Genomic DNA, 11,627 nt, shown 5'->3' with positions numbered 1-11,627 from the left:
TATATGTTCATGGTAAGTGTTCTTACATTAAGATGAAAAAAAATTTTTTTTAAGTCTTATTGTAGGGGGCACCTAGCTGGCTCAGTTGGAAGAGCATAAGACTCTTGATCTCAGGGTTGTGGGTTCAAGCCCTATGTTGGGTATAGAGATTACATGAACAAATAAATAAATAAAAGTCTTATTGGAATTTTCATTGAGGAAGCATTAAATTTAATGGTTAACTTAAGGAAATTGATCATGTCAAAACTTTTGATTCAAGAAGGTATACCTTTCTATTTGTTCAAATATCTTGTGTCCTCAGTAGTATTTTAGAATGATTTCTTCAAACAAATCTTGCACATTTTCTTGTTCAGATGATTCTTATCTTTTTTTTTAATTTTTAAAATGTTTTATTTATTTTTGAGAGAGAGAGAGAGCGAGAGCGTGAGCATGAATTGGGGATGGGCAGAGAGAGAGGGAGACAAAGAATCTGAAGCAGGCTCCAGGCTCAGAGCTGTCAGCACAGAGCCAGACGCAGGGCTTGAACTCACAAATCTCAAGATCATGACCTGAGTTAGAGGCTTAGTTGACTGAGCCACCAGGTGCCCGTATTCTTATATATTTTTATTGCAGTTTTGATATTTAAATAAGATCTTTCCTTCCATTATATCCTCTGTTTTTAAAATATGCAGACTATTGATTTCTACATATTCATATGTGTCTAGCAACTTAAATTTTTTTCAAGTTTCTTTTTTGAGTTTTTCAAACTCAAGGTTTTAATTGCATGCTCAAGAATCAAAAAGCTTGGTGATTGTTGGTCTGTATGATGAAGTCTAAACTCTATAGCGTGAAGGCCTTTTGTTGATACTTCCTGACTTCTCATGTGCCACTATTCCACCACAAACATACTGAATGCTTATCATTCAAAAATGCTTCAAAAAATTGTTGAATACAAACAATTCTTGGATACTTTTGCCTTTGCTATAGTATCACTCTGCCTATAGTCTGCTCTTTCACTTCTACTGGTGCATTTGTAGAGAGAACACTTCATCTTTGTTCGGACTCAGTTTATGTGTCCCCTTTTCTGAGAACCCATTAGATCCCTCAGACACAGTTAGGTTCTCTCTTCTTTCTGTTTTCATAGTGCTCAGTATAAGACTGATTTACTTCAGTCATCTTCTTACATTACCTCAGAGTGTCAAAGAAATTTTGGAATTTATTTGTTTTCCCACCAAAATTAGATCCAAACCTCAATCTCTTCCATACTTCCATGCGCATTTCTCTCAAATCTTTTTCTGACCTAAACATTAGATTAATCTAATCTGATCTAATTTAATCTAAATCTCTGAATTCTGTTGGTGGTATTCCTTTTTTGTGACTCAAGGTACTTGCAAAACCCTTCTACCTATATTATTTGGGATGGAATCTTCTACCCTTTCTAACCAAGCCTCCCTTCTCTTCCTACCTCTCCCATCAATGTGGTCAGAGCTTAGGGCATTGTTGGACCCCAGTTACTACGAGTGTGGTTATTATGTCCTAAAGATGAACAATTTATGTGAGGTACTCTCTTTTGTACTTACTTCTCCTGTGTGATATATCATACATATGCAGGACATGGATTCTTGAGGTAAGCCCGAGGATCTCTTTTTCTATGCTAGCTTTTCCACACTAACAACTGAATGGTGAGTTAAGCTTAGAGGCAGACACAGCCCCTCAGATAGAAGAGGGAATCAGTAATCCTGCTTTAAGCTATAGATAACAGTTCATTTTTTAAAATTTCTTTATTTATTTTGAGAGAGGGGAGGAGGGGCAGAGAGAGGGAGAGACAAAATCCCAAGCAGGCTGCACGCTGTCAGCAGAGCCCAACATGGGGCTCAAACTCACAAACCGTGAGATCATGACCTTAAACAGGATTGAGAGTTGAAGGCTTAACTGAATGAGCCATCTAGGCACCCCATAACAGCTCATTTTAATAAAGACTCAGCATTTAGAATTTAGGGTACTGATTTTGGTGTGATAGACATAATTTTCCAAATTTAATGAATAATTGTAATGGATCCAAGAAGCTAAACAAATCAAATTTGAGATAACACCAAGTAAAGCACAGCAAGGTAATTCATAATCAACTTTCTGAAGTACAATGACATGAAACAAAATCTTAAAAAATACACAGAGGAAAAAAAGACGTATTACATATATGGGGAGAATGATTCAAATGAGGGCTGAAATTTTATATAAAAACCATGGAGGCCAGGAGACTGTGGAATGACATCTTAAAGTGTTGAATGAAAAGAAAATTTGTCAACATTGAATTCTATATCCAGTGAAAATATCCCTCAAGTTGAAAAGCAAAGTAAATCATTTTCAGACAAACAAATAGAATCTTAATAGCAGGTAAATATTGAAAGAAATGTTAAAGGAAAATTTTCAGGCAGAATAAAAGAGTAAATGGAAACTTGGATCTATAAATAGAAATGTGGAGTTCTGGAAATAATAAATATGTGATTAAACATAATATAGTTTTTTTTTTCATTTTGAAAAGGATAATTAACTTTTTACAGCAAAAATAATATATTGTGGCTTTAAATACGTATAGAAGCCAAAATATGTGCAACAAATGCACCAAAAACACAAGGCACAGAATAGAAATATATTGTTTTAAGGTTTATATATTATATATGAATATTTATATATTATATTTGAAGACAACATGTGATGAAGATATGTGTTGTAATCCTAGAGAAAACACACACACACACACACACACACGGCAAGGCAAAACAAAGAAGTATAATGAAATACGAATTAGGAAGTAAATGGGAATATTAAAATATATTCAACTAATGCAAAATACAGCTATTAAAGAAGGAAATAGCAAAGAACAGATGCACAAATAGAAAACAAATAACAAAATGGCAGGCTTACACCAATCATAGGAAAATTGTATCAAATGTAAATAGACTAGGGGTTCTTTTGGAATGGCTGAGTAGTTCCTAAAAGATGGTACCCTTTCATAGATAACCAATATTAGCTCTAGACAAAATACTATATAAACAAACAAACAAACAAACAAACCAAAAACAGTGCTTGAAGGCAATGAAGAGCTAACAACAAAAGCAACCAGATTCTGGAGGCAAAGTACACATTTGAAAAAGGCAACAGCACAGGGTAACTTATTGGGTTTCACATCTTTTATCTGGAAAGCAGGTGAGATTTGGCACTACATGGGGTGACTGAGTTTTTAATTAAGAAGCGCATAGACTTTCTAGACTGAAGAACCAGAGGACAGAACCTGGAGAAATACTAGCTGCTTAAAAGAAATTATGTTTTCTATGATAAAGTCAGAGACTAGGAGCCCTACCTTCTTTGTATAAGCTCTGCCCAAATCTCTGATTTATCTCTGAATATGCACGTGTGGGACAGACTCTAGTGAAGCCAGGGGTGGGGGGGAGGATGATGAACTAAGGTTTGAGATGCTATCAAGAGTTTGGAGTATAAAACCAACTTGGAATTTCCAGAACCCATTTTCCCACAATATAGAATTCAAAAGGTCCAAAACACAATCCAGTTTTACCCATTTTATAAGAATGCTTCTGCTTCTGCCAACCCATTGTAAGATAAAATAGCAATCCAAGGAGACAGACCCTGACAGGGTGCAGCTCTTGGTATTAACATACATGGATTTCGAAGCACTACTATAATTAACCTCAGGAGGTTTAAAAAAAAATGCTCAAGGGGTGCCTGGGTGGCTCAGACGGTTGTAAGTGTCCGACTTTGGCTCAGGTCATGATCTCACGGTTCGTGAGTTCAAGCCCCACGTTGGGCTCTGTGTTGACAGCTCTGAGCCTGGAGCCTGCTTCGGATTCTGTGTCTCCCTCTCTCTTTGCCCTCCCCAGCTTGCACTCTGTCTCTGTGTCTCTCAAAAATAAATAAACATTAAAAATTTTTTTAAAAAATGCTCAAGAGCATGGAAAGGGGACATCCCAGCAGAAAAAAAAAAGTATATAAAAAAGATCCAACTGAAAAGTTGTAGAATTGAAAAATACAATATGCTAAAAAAATGTTCACTGGATGGGATGATCCACAAAAAGGAGATGACAGCGTAAAAAGACACTGAACTTGAAACAGAAATAGAAATTACATATTTTGAAGCCTAGAGAAAAAAAAAAAAACATGTAAAGAACAGACCTTCGTGGACCTCTGGAACGTTATCAAAGGACTAACATTTGGGACTCGAATTCCAGAAGCAGGGGGCAGTGAGAAGAGGACAGAAGAAATATTTGATGAAATAATGGCTGAAAATACCCCAATTTTGTAAAAGAGATAATTTATAAATTCAAGAAAACTAGCAGACCCTAACCAGGACAAACACACACACACAAGCATGACTAGAAACTTCACAGTCAAACTTCTAAAAACCCAAGATAAAGAAACAATTTTGTAGCAGCCAAAGAAAAATGACATATTATACAGGACGCAATAATTAGACAAATAAAGACTAGAACACAGTGGGGAAACATCTTTAAAGTTCTAAAAGAGGAAAAAACCAAAACCAAACAAAACCAGTCCTCTCCAAATTCTATATCCGACAAAATACCTACCAAGAAAGAGAGAAAAAAGACATTTTCAAAGAGGGGCGAACTTTTAAACATTATCCTCAGTAGATGTACACTACAAACAATGGTAAAGGAATTTCTTCATTATGAAATAAAATACAGTTGACCCTTGAACGACATGGATTTGAACTGCGTGGGTCTACTTCAACACAGATTTTTTCTTCTTCTTCTTTTCTTTCCCTCCCTCCTCCTCAGCCCTGCAAAAAGCTTTCGTATTTCCATTTGATTTGGGCTCCAGGGTGGTTAAAAAGCTGCTCAGTTGCTTCAGGGAGAGGCGAGGGCAGAAGCCCTGACGCCAGGGGGATGCCAGAGGGACCCCTCAAAGGGATCCGGGCCCTGGCGGCTTCCAGCCATGCTTGAGGGTGAGCCTTCCCAAGAGATATTCATCCAGCCCAGCCCAGCCAGCCTGAAGCGGTTACTCAGGTGGTCGCCCCTCTTCTTTGTGAGTTTCACCTGCTCATCCAGGAAGTGGTTCTCCGGGAAGTCACTGAGTCTGCGCAGGCAGAACCCAGGGCGCGCAGGTATAAAAGGGCCTGGCTCTGGTTCGTCTCCAGGATCGGGGTAGTTTTTATGGAGCCCAAGGTTTTCTCCCATTTATCTTGGGTCAGCTTCTGCGCGTCCTGGAAGAAGGCGAGAGTGCTGCTCTGGTTTTGCGTCTTCAGTCGCTCGGAGCTCTCCTGCTTCTCTTTGGCCAACTCCCAGAAGTGGCCCAGCCCTCCAGAGCCACGTGTCCGTGAAAACAGACGCCAGGAGAGAGGTAAGTGTAAGTCCTGCAGATGCCCGTTGACCAGGTGGTTGATGGCCGTCTCCATCTCGGTGGAATAATTCTGACACATCTTGGAGCTCATGGTAGATTGGCAGTAAAGAGCTAAGATTAGAAAAATGGTGTTGATTGGTTCTGGAAGCAGAGGATGGTTGAGAGCATGGTTTCTAAGGTTGCGGCTGGAAAAAATGTTGGAGGGCCGTGGAGGCTGGAAGAAGGCGGTGGAGGCTGGCATCTCTGGTTCTGTTTTGTCTGAACATGGTTAAAATTTTTTTTTTAATCTTTATTTTTGAGAGAGAGAGAGGGAGGGGTAGAGAGAGAGGGAGACACAGAATCTGAAACAGGCTCCAGGTTCTAAGCTGTCAACACAGAGCCCTAAGCAGCGCTCAGACTCACAGACGTGAGATCTTGACCTGAGCTGAAGTCTGTCAGTTAACTGACTGGGCCATCCAGGTGCCCCTGTTCTGTGTGAACATTGTTGAAGCAAAAGGCAAATCCAGGGACCACTGGGAGCAGTGCTTACATGTAGATTTTTTACAGTACTGTAAATATATTTTCTCTTTCTAATGATTTTCTTAATAACATTTTCTTTATTTTAAGAATATGGTATACATATACAAAATGTGTACATAAAGTAAAATATGTGTCACGGACTGTTTATGTTATTGATGACTTTCAATCAACAGTCAACTATTAGTAGTTAAGCTATTAGGAGTCAAAAGTTATACATAATTTTCCATTGCTCCAGGGGTGTTGGTGCCCCTGACTCCCGTGTTGTTTAAAGGTCAACTGTAATACCAAAGGAAAACTCAGATCTTCAGGAAAGGATTGAGACAGTCAGAAGTGGTAAATATCTGGAAAAATGTAAAAGCCTATTGCTTTTTATGTTAATTTCTAAAAAATACTTAGTTCTGATTAAAGCAAAAGTATAACATGCAGGGTATATAGTGGTGTAGTGGTAATGCCTATGACACTATAGTATAAGTGAATGTGAAGAGGAAAACGGACCTATGATGTTAGAAGGTTTATATATTTTCAAGAACTATTATTATATTCTAAGTAGACTGTGAAAAGTCAAGTATACGTATTATGACTCCTAGAATGCTCACCAAAATTAATGTAGAAAGGTGTAACTAGTCAATAGGTAAAATTACTTTCCAAACATGTGAGTAAGCCAAATACTCCCAATTATAGGACAGAGATTATCAGGTAGAATAAAGAAGCTAATTTTTTAAGTACCATGCACATATTAATTTTAAGAAAGGTAGAATAGGTATATTAATATATCAGAAAATAAAGTTCAGGAAAAAGGAAACATTCTATAATGATAAAAAGAACAGTTCTTCAAGATGTCCTAACAATACTAAATGTGTATGTACCTGATAGAATTTCAAAATGATTGAGGGAAAATATTAACAGAACATGAAGGAAAAACTGGTGTATCTACAGTTACAGTAGGAGATTCAAAACTCCTCTCTCAGTAAATGATAGAATTCATTGAGAGAAAAATCAGTAAGAACATAAACAACTTGAAAAATTTTATTAACCAACCTGATGGTATTGACATTTATAGAGCACTGCATCTAACAACCTGCAGCATGCTAATTGCTTTCAAACAAACGCACACAGAGCATTCACCAAGATGGGACATATTCTGAGCCATTTAAAAAGTTTCAGTTTCAAAGATTGAAACTATACCGTGTATATTTTCTTACCACTGAGGAATTAAAGTAGAAATCAATAAAAAATGACATCTAGAAAAGCCTCAAATATTTAGAAATTAAGCAATCCAGGTCTAAGAAGCCTATGAGTGATAGAAGAAATAACAAAATACAGAATATTCTAAGATGAATGATAATGTCCAAAAATTATGATTTGTGGAAGGCAGTTAAAACAGTGCTTAGAGGGAAATTTATAGCTCTATGTGTTTAGTTTGGGGGAAAAAAAGCAAGGTTTAAAAGCCAGTCATCTATCCTTCCAGCATGAGAAGTTAAAAAAAGAAGCAAGTTCAAATCGACATTAAGTGGAATAATGAAAATAATAAGAGGAGAATAAATTAATGAAATAGATACACAGTAAAGCAATAAATGAAATTAACTGTGGTTCTCTCAAAAGATTGTTAAAATTGATAATCTCCCTGTCTACATCCACCAAGGAAAAAAAGAGTACATAATGCCCAATGCCAGTAATGAAATAAGGATGCTACTATAGATCTTATACATATTAAAATGATAAAAAGACATTTTAAAAACACTTGAGCCAATAAGCTCAACAATTTTGATGAAACAGAGAAATTTCTTGGAAGGAGCTGGGGGTGTGTGTGGACAAACTGTTTTTTTAAAAAAAAGATTTTGAATAGCCCAGGATCTATTAATGAAATATATTAGTAATTAAAAATAATTCTCCAAAGAAAGTACCAGGCCCACAATGCTTCATTTGTGAATTCTGTCAGAATTTAAACAACAGGATTGCCTGGTGCTTCAGTTGTTTAAGCATCAGACTCTTGATTTTTGGCTCAGGTCATGATCTCACAGTCGTGGGATTGAGCCTGTGTCGGGCTCTGCGCTGACATCATGGAGCCTGCCTGGGATTCTCTGTCTCTCCCTCTCTCTCTCTGTCCCTACCCTGCTAGCACACATGCACACATACTTTCTGTCTCTCAAAAATAAACATTTAAAAAAAACATTTAAGCAACAAAAATACATATCCTATATAAACTCATTTACAAAATAGAAAGAAACACTTTACAACTCATTTAATAAGGTCAGCATTACCCCAATATCTAACACAGAAAAAATCATTACAATAAAATAGATCTACAGGCTGAAATCCCTCATAAGCAAAATTCTTTAACAAAACAGTAGTAATACACACACATGCACACATGCATGAACACCCCAGTGGGGTCCATCTCATTTCTACAGTTCAGCATTCAAAAGTCAGTGTAATTTACGATCTTAATAGAACATTTCAGAACAATCTGGAAAATCTGTAAACACCAAAATATATGCATAGGAAACATTTGACAAAGTCCAAAACTCATTTAGATCAAAACTCTCTCTAAACTAGGAAGAGAAAAAGACTTCATTTTGATGAAGAGCATCTAAGAAAAACCTATAGTTAGCATCATACCTAATAATGAATGACTGAACACTTTTCCCTGGAGAATGAGAATAAGGCCAGCATATCTGCTTCACCACTTCTATTCTACTTTGTAATTTAAGTTATAACCAGTGAAATAAACTAAGGGAAAAAAAAGATGAAAGTCATGTAGATTGGAAGGAAAAATAAAGCTGTCTTTATTTACAGATAATAGAAATTTTAAGTAGTTCAGTCTTGATTAAGTGAATTAGGCAAAATTATATGATACAAGGTCAATTTATTTCTGTATGGTAGCATTGAATGAATGGAAATGATTAACAAATACAGTTTACATTAGCATTAGAAAACAAACTACTTAAGATGAACTTAATATTAAAGTACAAAGCTTGTATACCGAAAACTGGCAGACTATGAGAGAAATTAAAGAAGACTTAAATAGAGATATATCATACTTATGTGTTTTGGAAAATTCACAATTAATGAGATGTCAGTTCTTCTCAAATTAAACTATAGTTTCAATGTAGTCTTTTTTTTTTTTAACGTTTATTTATTTTTGAGACAGAGAGAGACAGAGCATGAACGGGGGAGGGGCAGAGAGAGAGGGAGACACAGAATCGGAAACAGGCTCCAGGCTCTGAGCCATCAGCCCAGAGCCCGACGCGGGGCTCGAACTCACGGACCGCGAGATCGTGACCTGGCTGAAGTCGGACGCCTAACCGACTGAGCCACCCAGGCGCCCCTCAATGTAGTCTTAACCAAAATTTCATCCATTTTTTAAGATGTAAACCAACAAGTTACTTCTAAAATTTATGTGGAAATGAGAGTGCTTAGAATTTTAAAATAATCTTGAAAAAGGAAACAACAATAAAGTTTGAGTTCTTACAAATGATTTGAAGACTTATAAAAAAGCTAAAAAGAGAGTATGCTTTTGACATAAGAATATATCGATGGAGTAGGTTAGAGTCCAAAAAATATTTATACCTTCATTGTGAAGTTTCAACGAAGACTCCAGATTATTCCAATGGGGAAAAATGTCTTTTCAATAAATGGTGCTGGGATAACAGGATCATGATATGAGGGGAAAAAACCTTGTCTCATGCTTCACTTCATATATAAAATTTGACTTGAGATGGATTCAGAACCAACCATAAAATCTAATACTATAAAGTTACCAGAAGAAAACATTGAATAATATTTTCAGTACCTTGAGATACACACATATTTTTTAGGACATAAAAAATCAGGACATAATTTTAAAAAACTATTAAAGTTTACACTATCAAAATTGAACAATTCTTTTTTTTTATGTTTATTTATTTATTTTGAGAGAGAGAGAGAGAAAGAGGCAGAAAGAGGGGGAGATAATCCCAGCAGGCTCCATGCTGTCAGCGTAGAGCCTGACGTGGGGTTTGATCTCATGAACCAAGAGATCATGACCTGAGCTGGAATCAAGAGTCCCATGCTTAACTGACTGAGCCACCCAGGTGCCCCTTGAACACCTCTTTTCAAATGACACAATTTAGTAAGTGTAGAGATAAGCCATAGACTGGCAGAAAATGTTTGCAATGCATGTATCTGACAAAGAACTTCTATCCAGACTATACTGCAAACTCCTACAATTCAATAAAAATAAAGGCAACCAGTCTGATCAAAACATAAACAAAATATTCGTGGTTGTCACCGTAAGAGGATGGAGAATATACTGATTGAAAGACATACTAGGATTTTTCTGGGGTGTTAAAAAAAACACCTTGATCTAGATGTGGATTACAGGGTGCTGTTTTCAGAACTCTTCAAATGATATACTTAAGATCTATGACCCTCTCTTTTTGTAAATGGTACCTGAATAGAAAAAAAAAATATATGGTGTTACTTTAATTTCCAAATTTGCTACAACACCAATCTGGTAGTGATTTCCTCTCTTTTGTATCAGGTAAGTTAAAAAAATCACAGGTCCAGTAATTTATTTTAATAAAAATGCAGAACATTTAAAAAGACCATCAGTATTACAATATGTGTTCAAATCTAGAAAGCCTATTTGCTGGAGGATGTGTGGGAAACGAAACTATCATCTGAGCTCAGGTTATGGTAAATAACTGTTTTGCTGCGATTAATAGAAGTGTTTACTTCTCATTTAAAAAGTAAAAAAAAAAATATACACCCATTAATTTTTCACTTGCTAATGCAATAATCAGGTATGATTTTAAGACAAGGAAAAACAATTCTTCACTCAACATGATGTAGCAAAAATAACAAGGACCAAAGTCAGGAAGTCTAAACTAGATTCTTGGCACTGGCACTTTGGAATTGTGCATTGAACCCCAGAGAAGTCTCTAGCTCTCTGGTCTTCCCTTCTCTCATTTACAAAATGAAGTGATTGAACTGAATGACCTCCAAGTTCCTTCCTCCCTCTAACATTCTGTGATCTATGATCCATTCCTTGAACTCTGATCATAGGTGTTCTCTGTTTTGACATTTTAATATGTCATGGCACTTATGCTTATATTCATTCATTATATTGCTGTTTAAAGTTCAAATTCAGGAAGCTGTTTTACGAATATCAGAAATATAAATTAATTTTAGTTGATATTTATGATCCTGTTAGCACATTATTTGTTGTTAAGGTCACATAAAGAACTAATCATTCCCACTTTGATTCCAGAGGCATAGTGTATATTACAATAACATAAATCATATTCATGTGAATGTGAGATGAATTTCAAAAAGAGACAAATTCCACGCTTTGCTTAGTATTTCCATATTGCATGTTATGAATTTATTTCTTATTCATGGTACTAACATTAATTACAATAAATTTGTTTTATATTCATGTAGACGTCACACACTTCTGGAATTTAGCATTTATAATACATGAATAAATGGCCACTAGCCTTTTATGCTCCTATTTCAGATGTAGTTACTCAAATGAATAGTCACAAAATTAACAAGCTATGAAACTAGGAAAAAACAATCTGGTGATTGCATTTTGTTGATTTTGTCACAATATCAAAATATATAATTGCTTACCTCTGGCATCTATTTAGTAATTTCATGTTAATTATTTATCAATAGCCAATGGCCTAAGTGGAAATTACTTTGATTTGGGTTTAGTACTTAAAGAAGCTGGTTTAAGACGGCTGGATATTCAGTGAAACCAGCATTCCTAT

The sequence above is a fragment of the Leopardus geoffroyi genome, chromosome C2 (genome assembly GCF_018350155.1).
Source record: "Leopardus geoffroyi isolate Oge1 chromosome C2, O.geoffroyi_Oge1_pat1.0, whole genome shotgun sequence".
In the NCBI taxonomy this organism is placed as follows: Eukaryota; Metazoa; Chordata; class Mammalia; order Carnivora; family Felidae; genus Leopardus; species Leopardus geoffroyi.
The sequence above is the reverse complement of the archived record's forward strand: the minus strand, read 5'-3'. Positions refer to the sequence as shown.